Here is a 20983-nt window from a genome sequence, read left to right on the forward strand (position 1 = left end):
TTCGGCGGGGATTTGGCATACCTGTGACAAGCTCTTGTTAAAATTACTTTTGTTAAATCATAAGATCCACAGGTATTATATTTACTATGCAACATTGTTTATTAGTGCTTTACAAAGTTTTCTCAAACTATGGCTCTGGTGTAAACACTTGCTACAACCCGAGGGTAACATGATACATTTAGGCTTATATAGCACACAATGTTAAAAAATAAAAATTGTTTTATCTAAAACCACATTGTACTATTTTGGTATATAACCTTGTTAAGTACATGCAGTCTTTAACACATTTTTTGTTTAATATTAAATCATGCCCAAGTGGTAATATTTTAAAGAAACTTGCTACATACATGTATTATGACAGGTGTCATTCGGTGGGGTGGGCAGTACATGTGTTCCTAATCATTATTATGACAGGTGTCATTCGGTGGGGTGGGCAGTACATGTGTTCCTTATCATTATTATGACACTCTTGAGTTCAATCACTACCAATCTTTTTTCTCGAATAAAATTGTAGTTAAGGTCTTATTGAACAAGTATTTGCCCAACTAAATTTCCGTCTGTTTGACATAGCGGTAAGAATAATTGCTCTTTATGTAATATTATGTAACGAAAAGAGCAAACAAACTTTGTGTAATATGATTATTACTTTTGTGAGTTTTAAACAATAAGCATTTTCTTGTGACTACTCCTCTCACTGGGATATGAACCCAGATCTCCCACTTACTTAGTAAATAGGCATGTTTTCTTCACACCATGAAAGCGATAAGTTGAAAGAAAATGCTCATCATAAAATAAATTTAATGTTTTCACAATATATTTAAAAGAATCAGATTTTTATTTTCACTTTAAGTTGACATTAAACATGTGTAGTGAGGAGGCGTTGGAAATATTCCAAACGCCGCTCAAGGTTCAAGTTACATCTATGACACCAGAAAGTACATAGTGTTTATAATATAATTTAAGTATATACAACAGAATTTGAAAACCTACGAACAAATTAACATTGAATTACATGTCACAAATTTTAACAACAACAAATACAATATTCCAAAATGCAACAAGGGCTGTTTGTAAAACATGCATGCCCCCCATATGGGCTGTCATTTGTAGTGGCAGCCATTGTGTGAATACGTTTTTAGTCACTGTCACCTTGACCTTTGACCTAGTGACCTGAAAATCAATAAGAGTCATCTGCCAGTCATGATCAATGTACCTATGAAGTTAGATGATCCTAAGCCTCATTATTCTTGAGTTATCATCAGGAAACCATTTTACTGTTTCGAGTCACTAAGACCTTGACCTTTGACCAAGTGACCTGAACATTAATAGGGGTCATCTGCCAGTCATGATCGATGTACCTATGAAGTAAGCATTCTTGAGTTATCATTAGGAAACCACTTTAATATTTCGAGTCACTGTGACCTTGACCTTTGACATAGTGACCTAAAAATCAATAGGGGTCATCTGCCGGTCATTATCAATGTACCTATGAAGTTTCATGATCCTTGGCGTAAGCATTCTTGAGTTATCATCCTGAAACCATTTTACTGTTTTGAGTCACTGTGACCTTGACCTTTGACCTAGTGACCTGAAAATCAATAGGGGTCATCTGCCAGTCATGATCAATGTTCCTATGAAGTTTCATGATCCTAGGCGTAAGCATTCTTGAGTTATCATCCGGAAACCAATTAACTGTTTCGAGTCACTGTGACCTTGACCTTTGACCTAGTGACCTGAAAATCAATAGGGGTCATCTGCCAGTCATGATCAACGTACCTTTGAAGTTTCATTATCCTAGGCGTAAGCATTCTTGAGTTATCATCTGGAAACCATTTTACTGTTTTAAGTCACTGTGACCTTGACCTTTGACCTAGTGACTTGAAAATCAATAGTGGTCATTTGCCGGTTATGATCAATGTACCTATGGAGTTTCATGATCCTAGGCCTAAGCATTCTTGAGTTAGCATCCGGAAACCATTTTACTATTTCGAGTCACTGTGACCTTGACCTTTGACCTAGTGACCTGAAAATCAATAGGGGTCATCTGCCAGTCATGATCAATGAACCTATGAAGTTTCATGATCCTAGGCCTAGGCGTTCTTGAGTTATCATCCGGAAACAATCTGGTGGACGGACCGACCGACGGACTAACCAACATGTGCAAAACACTTCTTCGAAGGGGGGCATAAAAAGTCATTTCTGCAAAACATTATTAAATTCATTTCCAATGCAGACAAATAAATAAATGCAAATACAAATAATTTCAAACTCTCCTGGTTGGCAAAATACAATTAAATTGGTGAAAAATATAGTAGAACAATGTGTGAATTTGATGTTTGTCTTAATTATTGATCAGTAATTTGCCATCTCTTTTTCAGGTTTATAAGTCTTGACCAATCAAAATCTTGTTGTTTGAAAAACTCTCATTCTTACTGGACACAACGTGTACTGCATCACAGAACATTTCTGTACACTCAGAGGACACATGACTGAATCTCACAACAGATGCAAATATATAGATACATACAACACAAGGGACAGAAACACTTGTATCAGACACATAGTAAAATTGACCTATCCTGCACAGTCCCTCCCTTGTTAGAAATGTCTCAAGATATTTAAACTTGTAATAATTAATTCCCAGAAGAGGAAATATTTTGAAATTAAAACCATTACAAAATTACAATTTAACAGAAGGTACAAACTTAATAAAAGAACAAAAGGACATGCCTAACTTATTTTTTTTTAAACCATTAAGAATAAGAATTAAAAGACAAGTAAAATGTAATATGAAAACAAAAACTCCACAGTCCAAGACAGATGCACCCCCCCCCCAAACATGGTTTAAACACCCATCACTCAATCCTTTGATTACATATCGAACATAAACAATTCAACACTTAATGTAACAGTGACCTTGGCCTTTGAACTAGTGACTCCAATTTCAATAGGAGGCAATCGGTCAATTTGTTGATAAGTTATTGAACGCAGATGATTTTCACACTTATTGTAACAGTGACATTGACAATTGACCTAGTGACCCAATTTCAATAAAGGTCATTTGCTGCCCAAGACAATGCACATGAGAAGTATTAAGCCAATCAGTTTATTGCTTGACAAGTTATTGATCGTAAACGATTTTCACACTTATTGTGACAATTACCTTGACATTTGACCTAGAGACCCAATTTCAATAGGGGTCATCTACTGCCCCAGACCAATGCACATGAGAAGTATCAAGCCAATCAGTCAATTGGTTGACGAGTAATTAATGGAAAACGATTTTCAGACTTATTGTGACAGTGACCTTTGACCTAGTGTCCCCAATTTCAATAGTGGTCATCGACTGTTCAAGGCCAATGCACATGTGAAGTATAAAGCCAATTTGTCAATTTGTTGACAACTTACTGATCTGAAACAAATTGATATCCTGACAGACAGACTGACAGACATCCAGCAAAACAATAACAATAACAGCGGGAGGGGGGGGGAAGAATAACTAATGATAAATCTAAAATTAGAAGTTGTCTCCAATGTTCCAAAAGAAAAAATAATTAAAATGAACATAATAAGAAGACAAAATAAAAACTTTCAACATATAACGGATGCACATTTTTGTTTCTAACAGTGCTAATATTGTTTTCATAAACTTTAAATAAAAATTATAATATTAAATATTAATGAAATAAAATAGACTTAAGGTAATGCAAATGTCAGTTTTAAATATGATAACCGAACACAAACTAAACTAAACCAATTTCAATAAAGAATGATGCAATTTTGGTACAACAATTACTATAAATTATACATTCATAACAAAATATGGATTTATCTAGGGTTGTTTACACCTAAAAGATATTGCCCAAATAAAGTAGAATTTGATCTTTAAACACGTTCCAGAATGGCTTACGAACTAAAATTGTTAAAGACAAACATTACAATTTACTGATTTCAGAATGTATATGGATACTTTATTCTGTATCCTTATAGAAAATGTTAATTTAACGATGATTACAAGCATGGCATAACTTTTCACATAATGCAAAAATAGAATTAACATTACATGAAATTGCACAAATAATGTATGTACACATAAACAAATTTATTACCAAAACTGGATTTGGTAGGTTACATGTAACAATGAAAGGTTTAAAAACAATAACAAAATCTGAAAATTGAAGCAATATGAATACATTAAACAAATTACTCTGCAATCTGTTCAAATTTCCATTTGCCAAACATTTACATTAGATCTGCTGGGGGAAGACTCTACTGCATAGACGGGGTCAGAGAAGGACTACTGCGAGAACTTGATATATTAGAAAGTTGAACCCAACGGACTGTCAAGATTTCATTGGGACAAATGCTCTCACCATTTTTTTAGAAAACTGGACATATATGGGGCCAATAGAGCATTTACAAGGTTTCACTATAGCCACATAAGTAAGACTACCCCCAGATGCTTATGGCCATTTTTAACAGACCAGAACCATTTTCAAAATCTACGAAGCATAATAAGTACACATTTTCTGACCAAATTTCATCAAGAGTTGACTAAAAATGTGACTTTTGCAGTGTAAACAGGGTTTTACTATAGCCAAATAAGGAAAACTGTCTTGTCCCCTGGAAACCTTGTTATTCAAAAGACCGGAACCATTTAAAACCCGGCCATGCTGCCATTTACACAACTATTCTGACCAAGTTTCATGAAGATTGGACTTACATGAGTGTTCACAAGGTTTCACTATAGCCATAAAACAGAATATCACAGGCCCTGGTGCCATCCCATGCAAAACTCTCATTGACTCGATGCAATTACAACCTTATCATATCTCAATGCAAATCAACTTACGAAATGCATAAAATATTAAGACGCGTTTAAGAACAAATGTGATTTAGTGAAAAAGGGTTTTTGGTATACACTGATATTTGACTCGTATTTGTTCTTATTTTCATCATTGCCATCATACAATGTGCACTGTTTTCAGTTTACATAAGACCTGATATTTAATGATTGTTAATAAAGGTACCATATATTGAAGTGAACACACAAAATATGTTCAGTGACAAACCTCATACAATGTCAGTCTTCGAAATTAGCTTTGAAAAGTTACATTCCAGTCGGGCCAGTTACTTATGAATTTTTACATGCCTAACATATTTTTTACATGCCCGAACTTTTTAACCAAGAATATTAACAACTGGCTGCAGAGTGACAAGGGCAATGTTTGACACGAGAACCGCTGCTCCCTTGTCATTGACATAGGACTCTCCTATGTCCAATCCCTTTGCCTTGTCAAGTTTGCAAATGTCAACAAAGTCCCTAAAAGACTTATTACGTTTGGCAATATAATGACCTGTTCTAAATTTGATAGCTAATTTTTCGTAGTCAGCTTTCTTCAACTTAATGAGATACCTGGCAGCCTTGGACTCGGACACATCTTGAGTAGAACTGGAATTTTGGACAGTACTATACTCATGTAGTTTTTTTTTCATGTACTTTAATTATACCCCCGCAAACGATGTTTAGGGGTGTATATAGGAATGAGCTTGTCTGTCGGTCGGTCTGTCCGTATAAACATGAATTTTTGTATGTGCCCGGCAGAAAATTGACTCGCCACATGCGATCGGGCGTGTGCTAATGTATTATCCACCCATATACACAGGTAATTGTATTCCAATTGATATATTACTTTTAATTAGTGATTGGAGTATAAGGCGTCTTATTATAATTAAGTCTTTAAGTTATATTGTTAAAATATGTTTATTTGAACTTGATATACCTGTCATTCGAGCATTTAAACATCATGAGATGATGTTCATCATGTATTCCCCCCTGACATTCAGCTAAGTGCAGGTTCCCTTGATGTTGGCCTTTCATCTCTTGAGTTGAAAATCAGTCAGGGTCATCCTTGATCAAGACTTAATTACCAGAACAATGCATGTATTATCCAATTTTGTTCTATTCAAAAAATAATGATCGGAAATACAAGTGTTTTTGTTTAAGTCATGTTTTGATGCAGAAATTCATTGCATATGCAATATATTCAGAAACGGAACATTTATTTATGTTGATGAATTAAATATAACGAACAATTTGAACATTCATTTCATTAAGTATACAGGGATGACAAGAGCAATTGATACATTTATGAAAAAATATTGTTTATGTTGTCAACAAATTATCAAACCCTTTTTGACCAAAATACAACTTATACTGAAAAAAAGAATCTGGTGCGAAAAGACTTTTCACCATTGTAAATAAAAAAATGAACAACCATTAACAAAACGCATTTTCATAATTTATGAAAAAGAATGGATTTGCATATTTGAGCTACCCTTTTAAAAACTAATGATGTAAAGGTACAGTGGGTCCAATACAGATGAATTCAGAGGATACTTGGAACTAAATTAATAGTCTTTTGAATAAAATAAAAATTACTGATGATCCATTATGTACAATTTGCAAACAAAGTGCGGAAACTTTACAACATTAACTCTGGGTATATCAGATATCTAAAGCAATGATTGATGAAATGTTACCAGTACAATCTTTTCCTTTCAATAATACAAAAAAATTCTAGTTGGAACTTCAACAAAGTCTTCTCGAGCCATAAATCATATTATTTTGTTTATTAATCTTTATTTATACAAATGTAAAATGAATTAATGCATTTCAAGCATTGCAGGAGCCTAGAAATATACAAATATATGAAAATGATAATTAAAGAAAAATATCAATTTCCAAAAACTATTGAGAATCCTTTGACAGTGAATGGGAAATGTTTCAAGCTATAAATGTTTCAAAAATTTAAAATTAAAATTTGATGATTGTTGTAATATTTTTTTTACAACTTTCACTATTTATAGCATGTAGGACCTATGTATGTGTCATACAATATAATTATATGCACTTATTATTGTTTCCATTATGCCTTTTTCATCATTTTTATAACAATTAATACTTCTTTGTCTGTACACACTGAAAAATTTCTGTGCTTTTTCTTCTTCTTTTTTTATATTTCCTTAGACCTAAATTAGGCTAAATAATACATTCAATTGTGTTCAACTTACAATGTATACCTAATGCAATGATGTACCAAATTCTGTAGTTTAAAAATTGACAATGTCATCGCATTTAACTCTACATATGATAACTTTAGATGTGTCATAAATGTTGTTTTTTTCAACTCTGATTGCATTACATAATTTTAATATTTTGCATATTGGTTATGTAGAAAACATGTTGTCGATATTGTGTGGAAGCAATGTTTATGTTGAAAGCATGTGACTTTGACATTTGACCTATTGACCTCAAATCAAGAGGCATTTTTCCATCCCCTCAGAAACCAGCTAAGAAATTTAAATCATCAAAGATTAAAGCATTCCTTTAGATTATGCATTTCATAATACAAGCGCTCACTGTGACCTTGGCCTTAAAACTGATGACCTCACTGAATAGGCATCTCCCTTTCTTCCTAGTTAGCAACAATACCAATTTGCATGATTGTAGGTCAAAGAATAATTATGACTGGAAACACTTTTCCTGCTACAAGTCTCATCGGTTAGGGTTCGCAAAATACAGAAGAACCAATAAAAAACATTAACTTGTCACTATGTTATAACATGTACCGCGCGCGCTGAATATCACCGCATGTGTCAATTATTGACGTATTACATCACCTACCAGGTTCGTTTCATTTTGCGGAAGCGCTTTATTGAATTTCGAAGTTGTCATTGGCGACAAAAGGTAAAAACAATAAAATATTTAAAAATATAAACATGCTAACAATTTATACCAAATATATTTCGAAATTGAATATGTTCTGGATAAGAAATTAGTTATGCGAGATATATTGAATGTGTCGATGTGTGACAGTGCAGGGGTAGCGCGACCATATCCATAATTATTCGAAAAAAACACCATACGACGTTGTGTTCGAAATTAATGTGGAAACATCATGCAGCATGTTGAACTTAGTTTATTGTGAACCAATTAGTAAAGTTTCAATGTTGACGTTAAAGTGTTAATTTGCTGGTTTAATCACATCGTTTACTCTGTATTTGTATTCAGCCTAGTTGTTGGTAGACGCTTGTTTTTATAGCGATTTCTTCAAAAATGTCGCGTATACGCGCAAATGTACGTATTAGAAAGTCGTGCCGAGTTTTTTGATAATGTCCCTCCGTACAAAGTTCCAACGGAATATATAATTTCATCAGTTCTAAAGGTGTGTTCGTGAATAAAACATAAGCGTGTACACTTATCATTAATATAAAAACATCACTTTTCGACGTCAATTAAATAATATATCGTTGGCAATTAGCTCGTTTGTACAGCGGAACATGCTTGTTTATCGCTTTACTTATGACTGCTGAAACTTTGATATGCGCAGCCGTGGCATAATGATCGCTGACAGAAGTATTAATTGAAATTACCTAACCGTCCAGTACAGTTCAACTACAGGGGACAATCATATGGTCAATAAAAGAAGCAGTAATTACAGTGGCTCTTGTTACTTCTGTTATAACGTAACTCCCATTAAACATGGTCAATGAATGATATGGCAAACTACTGAATAATGTATCAAACAACCCATGGCGAAAGAAAGGTAATTCATATTAAGTCAAGATGAGCCATACGATAAAACGATCCGGCCTGTATCTATTATAATAATGAAATTATGTCTTGCTTTAAATATGTGCTATCATTTATTTTTGCATTAATCGGATATTGAAATATCACTCATCATGAAGGTGATCACGCGACACTTGGAAAAGCCTTTAAAACAAGGGCAATATTTTATATTCGCACTGTGTCAAAACACCTACATATTTAAAACATCATTTATGAAACGCAATAAATATTTACAAACTTATTTTATGGTTGCATGTGCCATTTCTACGACTGCTTTCTCATTTGTCGGTATTGCAGTATACCTTTGATACTACTTTAATGTGTAATCATTTTTTTTAATTTCTGATATCAAATTTTGTATCAGTTGCCTCCATTGATAAATGAATCGAGAACGAGGCTGACGATGTGAAAGATGGAATTGCCCACGGCGACATTATAATGTCTCGTCGATTAAATATTGAATAAAATCTCAACAAGTGTTTTATTTGTCGTTTGAAATTTGACAGTTGAAGTTACAATTGTGTACAAGTGAATATGTGTGTATGTGTAATTCAAAGGGAATTCTGGGAATTTGAGTAAACAATAATATGAGTGTACAAATAAGAGAGCCGGTTTAAAAAAATGAGACCAACGGTTATATTATTTTATTTTAACACATCGTTTCCCTTTCATCAAATTTGATTAAGACGATTCGAATGAAAACTACACAATAATATCCAATGATTACTTCATGTGGGCGTATCTTTATGGTCTGATGAATGTTTAAAGCTGCTTTGACAATTGTTTTATCTGTTTGATTTTATCGTGCTTAATCACTTTAAACTTTTGAAAAAAAAACACACTGGTAACCTATGATTTTCTTTCTATTTGCTGACAATTTTTTGACGGTTTGCTTATATAACGTATACACTACACAACTTAATGCACGAGAACGGATGGCCGAATGGTTTAAGTGTTAGACTTTTACTCCAAGGTTCAGTGACTTGAGCCCAGTTGAGGAGTACCGTTTTTCTTTTCTTTTTTAAATTCTTTTTCTTGTTTCCATACTGGAGCTATTTATTTCCAATGCATATATTTATAAATTTAACGCATGTAATGACGCACTTCAGTACATGCCCAATTCTGGGCAAAGGTCCATTTAAGCGTTATAAGCGGATTGAGTCATATGCACGATATTATTTTATACAATGCAACTATACGTTTGGCATATTATTGTCAAAACTGGAAACATAGTATTGATTACTAGCAAAATTCATCGACACTTGTTCTCCCGAATGGAAGGTTTAACAATGCGATTTGCATGTCCCCCGTGACCGACGGGACGTGAATTAAGAGAGATATGCCAAAATATGACCGCTGCCGAAGGAAGAGGACCTTCAAAGCGGCTATTATCACAAGTCAGTATTGTCAATGCCTGACAAAGCGCAATTCTTTATTTTGTTTAAATATATTCTTCCCACCGATTCCATTGTAAATTGATATCAAATCATTTAACGCAACTGCGTCATCCGCATTACAATGATATTTATTAAGTAATGTTGGGAGATTTTCTTTATAGCAACGACAACGACGTTAAACTTAAATGTAGTGTTTGTCGCGTTTAATTGAAGCGTGTTGTTATTTTCAACGGGTCAATTGCTTAATTCCGTGGAGCTTTGTGTGCAGATTACGTATGTTCCCAAACATATCATTTCAGATAGCACAATACGGGATGATATTAAGTATCTACTTACATACTACTTTCAGCGTCTTGACTTATTTATGATCGTATTCAGAATTTAATATCGTGATATTTACATTAGTAAAGATGGCTAAATCTATTGCTAATAGATATTATAGCGTGCATAAAGCACATTATCTCACGCGTTGAGTCTCCTTCTTTTACTTACTACGATTTAAAAACTAGTCTATATCTTTAATTATGACTCTAATATCTACGACTAACTACGATTTGATAACCAGTCTATATATTTAATTATGACTCTAATATCTACGATTTCTTTAAATTGTATACAATTCGTACTTTATATCCGAAAACAGTTTTGGATTAATCGTGATTTATTTGCCTAATGAAATAACGATTTTATTACAACATTTCAAAAGCCTAAGTAAATGTGTATATTTGTTCGTCATGAATATAACGGAGTAAATGATATAATTTTAAACTACCGCTTGGCAAACTGTATGTTCGCTTAGACACGCCCGACATTAATGTCTTAGGATGAAATAAAACACCGCTATTATGTACGAATATTTTTTTATATATAAAACACTTATAAAACTCAAGCATTCAGTACACATGTCGTAGATTAACAAAGAAGTTATCAAGTCGCATTTTATTTAATAAAAACACCGTGTTAAGCGGAAAAATACGACACACACGCACAGGCCTTTATTGAAGATCGTATCATAGCTGTCTTGATAATAAGTCATCAAACTATATAAAGGGCGAACGGTTATCAAAATATGAACAGATAAGCAATCCAATAAGAAATGTTAAACAACAAAAACGTTCCGGGGAAAACGTATCTGCACCACACGTCGATGTCGCTAACTGCATTCCCGGCTTGCGCGTTTCCTTTCCCTCTAAGAGCTGACCTATACTTTAGGTCTCCGGTCAGACAATACAGCAGCATCGTTCCAAACCTGGTCCTGCGCCACCGCCTATTCTTTCGACAAGAATCCACAGTGAGCAGTTTGAAGGACGTTTTCGCACTCTGTGTGCTGATCGTTGGTTTTTCCGTAGAACCGTTGTCATGGCTCTGGAAAGTTCGTGTTTAATCCTTTAACACTAAGATACGTACTAAAGTATTTGACGCATTTGTAGTCCTATATAAAATTAACTTTTATTAAAGACCTTTCTTACTAGATTCAAGTTTGAAAGGCTTCATCTCCAAACCTTAGATACTGATGAGCAGCAAACAGTATAAAACCTGAACAGACTGCGAGTTACTCGCAGACTGTTCTGGTTTTATGCTGTTTGCACATAGCTATTTTCACTTTTCTTTAACGTGGAAAAGGGTTAAAGTAACGTATTGTTTGATACCTGCAGAACAGTCACTTTGGGTAGGAACTGTTTGTGTACTATTTGTGTAATCATTAGTATTGCTTAAGCAGTGTGCAATAGCTAGTATAACTACTATTACTAAAATGTGTGCATATATAAAGTTTACTGTGTGTTCACAAAAACTATACCTGTCTTAAATACCGATCTACTAGTATTACATTTTGTTCTAGAACTGACGCGATAGACAGGCGATTGTGCACTGGAATATTCACCGTAAGGTCTTACGAAAAGCGCTTGCTGCAACTTGGTGATAAAAATTGGAGATGCGACCATTGATCTTTGATTGCCTTCAGCCGTGGCTAATTGTTCCTTACGAAATGCGTGTCGTCATTATAGCGATAACGAGATATCAATCTTACGGCAACCTACAGTTTGTCTGCACAAGACCAATGAACCCCCTGAGCAATTTGTTTGATACACATACATACATGTACCTCAGTTTGATGCAGGACGCCCTGTGCTTCCGTGTCCGGGGGTTTTCCCGCTTGCGGCCCGGCCTCCGCCTCCTCATCGCTGTCCGCGCCGCCCTCTAGCGGCAGCACCTTGGTGAAGTAGTTGACGGCAGCGTGCTCGATCATTGCAGCCATCTCGTAGACGATGCAGACATTCAGGTACGTATCGAGCGCGGTCGCATAAGAGACACGCGGCAGGCCCTCCCGCACCGTCATTTCTATACCGGCCGTCGCAAGAATCGTGGTGACGCCTAAAGATGATTACAATGAACAATTTACTTTTCTTAATAGATTAAAGTTCTCAAGTCTTCATGTTCACCCATTAGATACTGATGAGCAGCATAAAAACCAGATGAGACTGCGAGTTATACTGGCGTCGGTATACTTTCATCATCAGAATCGTGTTGACGCCTGTAGACGCATACAGTCAAGTACGCTGCCAAGTACATGTATGTAGGTAAGTAAACTGTTCGGTGAAAGCCATTTTATTCAGGCATTGTATTTTATTCGAGGTTTGTTATTAAGGTTTGAGCCCATAACACGAATTTCCATACAGCTAGCCGATTAAAATCACAGACTTTATCTGTATAATGTATTATTATTTAGTTGTGTTTTCATCAACGTAATTGGTTAGTATTATTACATATATAGCCCATGTAAAATATAAATGCTTGTGTTTAGTGTTATGGAATCATTTAAACAGGTTAATGTTGTCATTTTCAAATATGAACGATTAAAATCATGAGATTTTATACTTAGTATAATTATTGTATATTGCAGTTACCCATTTGTACAATTTGTAGTGCTATATAAATTAAATCTCAGTTAGAATAAAAGGGATAGTGTAGTTAATAATGTATCTTACAAGAACATAATTTCATTAGCATGTTTGTGAAAAATTAATGCAAACTATAAAAATGCTGTCTATAAATACCAATTTAGATGCAAATATTAAGCATATTTATGTAAAATGCCAAGAGTTGTTTTCTAACAGCTTTCGCATCCGCTTGAAGACAGTATTTGAACAAGCCGATTAACTTCCTCAAAGATCTTACTAAATGAAACTCATAAATCACACAGAGAGAGACTGCCTAATATGACGGGAGTATTTGTTTCCAATTTCTCACAGAAAATGAATATTGAACATGCATTCGTCTTAAGATTCCATGCTGGAACATTATTTCCCATCTTTGAGAGTCAATCAAACCGAGGCTTATTGGGGTGACGTTATAACCACAGAGTCGTTCAACCAAAAGTAATAACAGATGATACTCCGATACTCTCTGAGAATAAATGTATGCTTTCCAATGAATATTCACATACATAGCATTAAGTGGATTGTTTCGTATTTGGCCGTTACAATATTGTTATACTAATAAAGTTGAAACATATTATGTAATACAAAATGCATGTTAACTTTTTATTCCAGAGTACTGCAGTTGTTGAAAATTTTCATTAAGCGCATTACCTTTAACGATGAAATTAATGAAAGAGTGTAGATATAACAACAAGTAAATTCTTTGATCTACATAGGCTTTTAAATGTTGACCGAACCGGGCTGTCTGGATTAAAAAAGCTTACGCCTCCACCTCTTATCCATTCATATTGTCATTTTATACAATGGGCATGTATGTTTGACAAAAGTTTTAAGGAAAATCCACTGAAACATTCCAAATTCTTCCATTGTTTCACGATTGTAACGCTTGATAGTTTTATCATTTTCAAATGGTGATTACCCATACACGATCGTGTATTTTAGAATACAGTGTATGGCTATGCCTGAAGTGTCATTGTGCTCGCTGTATACACAGTTAATAAATTTATATATATGAAAAAAGGAAAGTTGTTTGTCATCTGTAACTGTAACTATACAGTTTTATCAATATCAAATGCTCGATTATGTATTTTATTATGTAGAGTATGGCTATGCCTGAAGTGTCATTGTTCTCGCTGTGTACAAAGTTAATTGATTTGAATCTCTGAAAAAAAAACGAATTGCGCTTTGTCAGGCATTGACAAGGCTGACTTGTGATAATAGCCGCTTTGAAGGTCCTCTTCCTTCGGCAGCGGTCATATTTTGGCATATCTCTCTTAATTCACGTCCCGTCGGTCACGGCGGACATGCAAATCGCATTGTTAAACCTTCCATTCGGGAGAACAAGTGTCGATGAATTTTGCTAGTAATCACTAATCAATACTATGTTTCCAGTTTTGACAATAATATGCCAAACGTATAGTTGCATTGTATAAAATAATATCGTGCATATGACTCAATCCGCTTATAACGCTTAAATGGACCTTTGCATAGAATTGGGCATGTACTGAAGTGCGTCATTACATGCGTTAAATTTATAAATATATGCATTGGAAATAAATAGCTCCAGTATGGAAACAAGAAAAAGAATTTTAAAAAAAACGGTACTCCTCAACTGTGCTCAAGTCACTGAACCTTGGAGTAAAAGTCTAACACTTAAACCACTCGGTCATCCGTTCTCGTGCATTAAGTTGTGTAGTGTATACGTTATATAAGCAATCCTCGTAGTGTCACAAATATAACGATAAGAGCAGAACGCTTTAAATTATTCAATCGTTTTTGCGTTTGTTATGCTTGATCAATTTAAGGTTTTTGAACCGTCAAAAAAATTGTCAGTAAATAGAAAGAAAATCATAGGTTACCAGTGTGTTTTTTTTCAAAAGTTTAAAGTGATTAAGCACGATAAAATCAAACAGATAAAACAATTGTCAAAGCAGCTTTAAACATTCATCAGACCATAAAGATACGCCCACATGAAATAATCATTGGATATCATTGTGTCGTTTTCATTCGAATCGTCTTAATCAAATTTGATGAAAGGGAAACGATGTATTTAAATAAAATAATATTACCGTTGGTCTCATTTTTTTTAAACCGGCTCTCTTATTTGTACACTCATATTATTGTTTACTCAAATTCCCAGAATTCCCTTTGAATTACACATACACACATATTCACTTGTACACAATTGCAACTTCAACTGTCAAATTTCAAACGACAAATAAAACACTTGTTGAGATTTTATTCAATATTTAATCGACGAGACATTATAATGTCGCCGTGGGCAATTCCATCTTTCACATAGTCAGCCTCGTTCTCGAATCATTTATCAATAGAGGCAACTGATACAAAATTTGATATCAGAAATGTAAAAAAGGATTACACATTAAAGTAGTGGCAAAGGTATACTGCAATACCGACAAATGAGAAAGCAGTCGTAGAAATGGCACATGCAACCATAAAATAAGTTTGTAAATATTTATTGCGTTTCATAAATGATGTTTTAAATATGTAGGTGTTTTGACACAGTGCGAATATAAAATATTGCCCTTGTTTTAAAGGCCTTTCCAAGTGTCGCGTGATCACCTACATGATGAGTGATATATTAATATCCGATTAATGTAAAAATAAATGTTAGCACATATTTAAAGCAAGACATAATTTCATCATTATAATAGATACAGGCCGGATCGTTTTATCGTATGGCTCATCTTGACTTAATATGAATTACCTTTCTTTCGCCATGGGTTGTTTGATACATTATTCAGTAGTTTGCCATATCATTCATTGACCATATTTAATGGAAGTTACGTTATAACAGAAGTAACAAGAGCCACTGTAATTACTGCTTCTTTTATTGACCATAGGATTGTCCCCTGTAGTTGAACTGTACTGGACGGTTAGGTAATTTCAATTAATACTTCTGTCAGCGATCATTATGCCACGGCTGCGCATATCAAAGTTTCAGCAGTCATAAGTAAAGCGATAAACAAGCATGTTCCGTTGTACAAACGAGCTTATTGCCAACGAATATTATTTAATTGACGTCGAAAAGTGATGTTTTTATATTAATGATAAGTGTACACGCTTATGATTTATTCACGAACACACCTTTAGAACTGATGAAATTATATATTCCGTTGGAACTTTGTACGGAGGGACATTATCAAAAAACTCGGCACAACTCTCTTATACGTACATTTGCGCATATACGCGACATTTTTGAAGAAATCGCTATAAAAACAAGCGTCTACCAACAACTAGGCTGAATACAAATACAGAGTTAACGATGTGATTAAACCAGCAAATTAACACTTTAACGTCAACATTGAAACTTTACTAATTGGTTCACAATAAACAAAGTTCAACATGCTGCATGCTGTTTCCACATCAATTTCGAACACAACGTCGTATGGTGTTTTTTTTCGAATAATTATGGATATGGTCGCGCTACCCCTGCACTGTCACACATCGACACATTCAATATATCTCGCATAACTAATTTCTTATCCAGAACATATTCAATTTCGAAATATATTTGGTATAAATTGTTAGCATGTTTATATTTTTAAATATTATAAAATCATTGTTTTTACCTTTTGTCGCCAATGATACCTTTAAAAGTCAATAAAGCGCTTCCGCAAAATGAAACGAACCTGGTAGGTGATGTAATACGTCAATAATTGACACATGCGGTGATATTCAGCACGCGCGGTACATGTTATAACATATTGACAAGTTAATGTTTTTTATTGGTTCTTCTGTATTTTGCGAACCCTAACCGATCATCTTTAAATGAAAAATACACATTTATGTGAGGTAAAAATGTTTTTGGAAATGGACCGCTGTGGTCAATCATTCCAGAGTAAATGTCTGAAGAGATATTACGTGATACTAAGTTAACCGTTGAAAACCTTAAGGGCATGAACGGGATTGTTCAAATACACTTACAATACGCTGATCAATGAGGAATTTGTATCACGCCATTTCTGACATCAAAATGTGACAACATTTCTCGGTTTGACATTCCGTCACTAAACACTTATTCGGTGGACTCACCGCACACGCGCCTCACGGGTGACTGGGCCGATCAATGAATAGACTTCAAATAAACCATTCCGCGCGTAATACCAACAATCATGTGCTACCTTCGCCCTTACCGACAATTGGCATACTAAGCTCCTCACTGACAATCATAATAAACGTGTGCTAAATTGATGAATTAAGTCTCCTTGATGTTTGAGAAAGAACAATAGTGCGGATGCTTTCGATGAATGGCTCTATGAAAAGTAAAATGCGGGAATTTAAAAAGTAAAGGGAAATACGTAAAGGAAAAGAGGGAATTATGAGTACCCGGTTCATGCAACTTTTTGTGACCTCCTACAGAAATGAAAAGGAAACTTTGATTGATAATAATCAGCTCATAAAAGGTAAGTTGTTGCCTTTATTGTCATTATCTTTTATATTGTAATTACAAAGATAGTTCACTGACGGTATCTAACAGATCTTTTGAACAGTGAAATAATGTATTTATTTCTTAAGCTTAATTAAAAAACTGTTTTCAGATCTTATGTTTTTCTCAATTCGCTTTCGGGAATGTTTAGAAAAATTTTAATCAACAACTGGAAAGAACTTTAAATGACAAACCTTGCGTCGCATTTCTCAGGCAATTTACACAAAACATTTATTTTCAAATTCAAGCAATAATAAACAACAATATCATAAAATAATCTTGTTAAAGACGTGATAATAGAGAAGAAGTATTGGATAATAGAGAAGTTTGCTGATTTGCAAGATATTTACCAATAACAGTTTGCCAATAACTACCGTTAAGTAGGCAAACTTGCTATAAACAACAATTAATGTAATATGAGATTAAATAAGGGCATCTTTTATATTGCATTTTAATCCTATCAAGTACATACTTGTTCTGACTGACACAATATAATGATTTTGGAAATTATCGACAATAGAATTCAGGACAACTATTTGTGAAAGCGTGTGCGTGCGTGCTTGTGTGCGCCTGAGAGTGCTTCTCAGTGTTCGTCAGCGTAGTGTACGTTTGTTCGTTCGTGTGAGCGCGTGCGTTTATAAGTCATATTGACATAGTTTGCATATGGAATAAAAACGGTAACACATATTTAAGTTTATTTTTATTGGAGTTTGCAGAACTTAGCATATCAGGTAAAACATAATTTTAAGAATATATTCTTTTCACATATTTTGATATGTATTGACGTTTGTCAGTAAATGCTTTATATTGATAAATGTAAACATTACATCTAAAAAGCTCAAGTAAAAGACAAGAATAACATTATAGAAAGAAAAACAGTAACCCTTATCTGGGCTCGAATCACTGGCCCCTGGAGTAAGTCTAACGCTTAAACCACTCGACCAGCCGTGCTCATACTATTATAAATATATTTTATACTTTATATAAGCAATGCTCGTAGTGTCACAAAATATAACGACACTAACATAACTCGCCAAATTATTCAATCGTGTTGCGTTGCAACGCTTTATAATGTTCAGGTTTATAAATCGTCAAAAGATGCATATAATGGATATTTTAGAGCATGGTAAATGTTTAGTACCGTAATTACTCTATATTTTGGACACTCTATGTTTTCGGACACCCTCTTTTTTAGCAAAAATATTTATTTTTTTCTGTGAATATTAATTTTCGGACATACGGGTTTTCGTCCATAATTAATGTCTCTTAGTTTTTTGACAGTATATTTTACCGCGCTTTCTACAGACTTCGGCCCTGTTTGCGCTTATCTCGTGTCACTTCGATCATGGATTTTTACGACCGGATTAAGGTCATAAAACCTAGCAGATGCATGCTTGAGGACAATGGATCATTACTTTTACTTTTTGGTTCTATAATATTATTTCAGCCAAGAGTTAGCAAAGCTGTGAAGTTGCATTTATCTTTTAAGCAGGAAAAGAAGAGTTAATCACACACATAAAACAACATTTTTTTTATTCTAATATAATTAAGAATATATTGTATATTACCCTTAAAAATATACCTAACTGGAGCGAAGATGTACTCTAAAAGGGAAATAACTATTGCGGGGTGTTAGGACAAACCCCTCGAAGCGATTACATCCCCAAACGCTATCCACTGCCGTGACAAAAAGTAGTTTGTGTATCAATTTTGCGGCGTAACTATCTAATCCATATTTTCACCTTACTCGATCTTTCGTATAGTCCAATAAAATCTTAAGAAAAACTTCCCGTCAGTAGGGCCGAATGAATAGATTAAATGTTCGCAAAAATTAAAAAAAAATGCACAAACTAAAAAACATGCCGAATTTTAGATCATGCACATGTGTTATAATTTATTTAATCTTTTGGGGGCAGTAAAACGTACAAACCGTCTAGCCCTTCATGTGCTAAAACGAAAACGCTGTAAACTGCGTGTTCAGATTAAAAGTACATGTACGTTGTTCTCCAAGAATAGGCTAGGTGGACACAACAGTTACACACTCAACTCTCGAAAGCAATTGCGCCCATTAATAGTTTGCACATTGCCAGCACCAGAGGCAGGAGTATGTACTTAAACGCTATATTCTATTATTAAGCAATCACTATCATATTGGATTATATGCTCTAGTCTATTTTAAATAACATAAATGTTCCTTCCCCCCCCCCCCCCCACACACACACGCACACACACGGCCGTTAAGGAGAGGGGAACCACCTTATTTTTAGTTGCAATAATTAACGATCTAACGCTAGTTCCCTGGTGGCGCTAAGGACCATGCGATTTTAAATAAACGGGGAATTCTACAGGATATCTAAATCTAATACAAAATTTATTCAATGCTTATAAGATGAAACAGTTGCATTAAAGCAAGTAGTTGAGGAAAAGGACCAGCAGGCATTCCCTTTAATACCATTCTCTCCTTTGTTAAACGATGCCCGTATCTTCTGTGGTCTTAGATCTTTCTTTAAAATAGCTCGGATAGAATGCAGCAATTAAATATCTATTCTATTCATCAGTACGTAAAGAATTGACCGGGTATTAAAATAATCCTCTTAAGGGACTGCATACGGACGCCTTGTGCAAACAATTTAGCGATTACAAAATTGTTATCCCCACGCTTTTTGAAAAGCGTGTGGATATTGGAGTTACCTCCGCCGTCCGTCTGTCTGTCCGTCCGTCCGTCTTGGCCACTATCTCCTCCTACGCTATAAGCACTAGAACCTTGAAACTTACACACATGGTAGCTATGAGCATATGTGCGACCCTGCACTATTTGGAATTTTGATCAGACCCCTGGGTCAAAAGTTATGGGGGTTGGGGTGGGGCCGGGTCAGAGATTTTTACTCATTTTTTTATTTTATGTACTTTAACATTGGTCATAACTTTTGCAATATTGAAGATAGCAACTTGATATTTGGCATGCATGTGTATCTCATGTAGCTGCACATTTTGAAAAGTCAAGGTCATCCTCTAAGGTCAAAGGTCAAAAATACAAATCCAAGGGAAGTAATAAGCTTTAAAGGGAGGTAATTAATGAACCTGCAAAATGATTTTTTTTAATAAATCAAAGCGGCGCAGTAGGGGACATTATGTTTCTGACAGACACATCTCTTGTTTAATGTTATTTTACATTAACTTCTTCATTTATACACCGATTTACTTCCAATTGATACTTAACATCTCTTATGACAATACGGTCAATCTCAACAATGCATTGCCCCATTACCAACCCTGGGGCGCCCCCTGGGTCAAACATGCGGTGTGGGGATACGCGTCGGCCTCTGCCGCGCCATTTCTAGTTTATAATATTATGGTAAGTGTAAACGTGCGAGTTCAAATAATCAACAACAACTTTGTTTTCAACGAAATGCTACTATACAGAGAGCAGAAAACCATTTATAAACTATACATTGTGTTTTTCGTGCTTTTATATAGTCGTTTGTGATTGCTACTACTGCTATCGAACCTGCAAAAGGATTTTGATCGAATCGTTCCTTTAACTTCGAACTTTAAATTCATC

The sequence above is a fragment of the Dreissena polymorpha genome, chromosome 4 (assembly GCF_020536995.1).
Source record: "Dreissena polymorpha isolate Duluth1 chromosome 4, UMN_Dpol_1.0, whole genome shotgun sequence".
Taxonomy (NCBI): Eukaryota; Metazoa; Mollusca; class Bivalvia; order Myida; family Dreissenidae; genus Dreissena; species Dreissena polymorpha.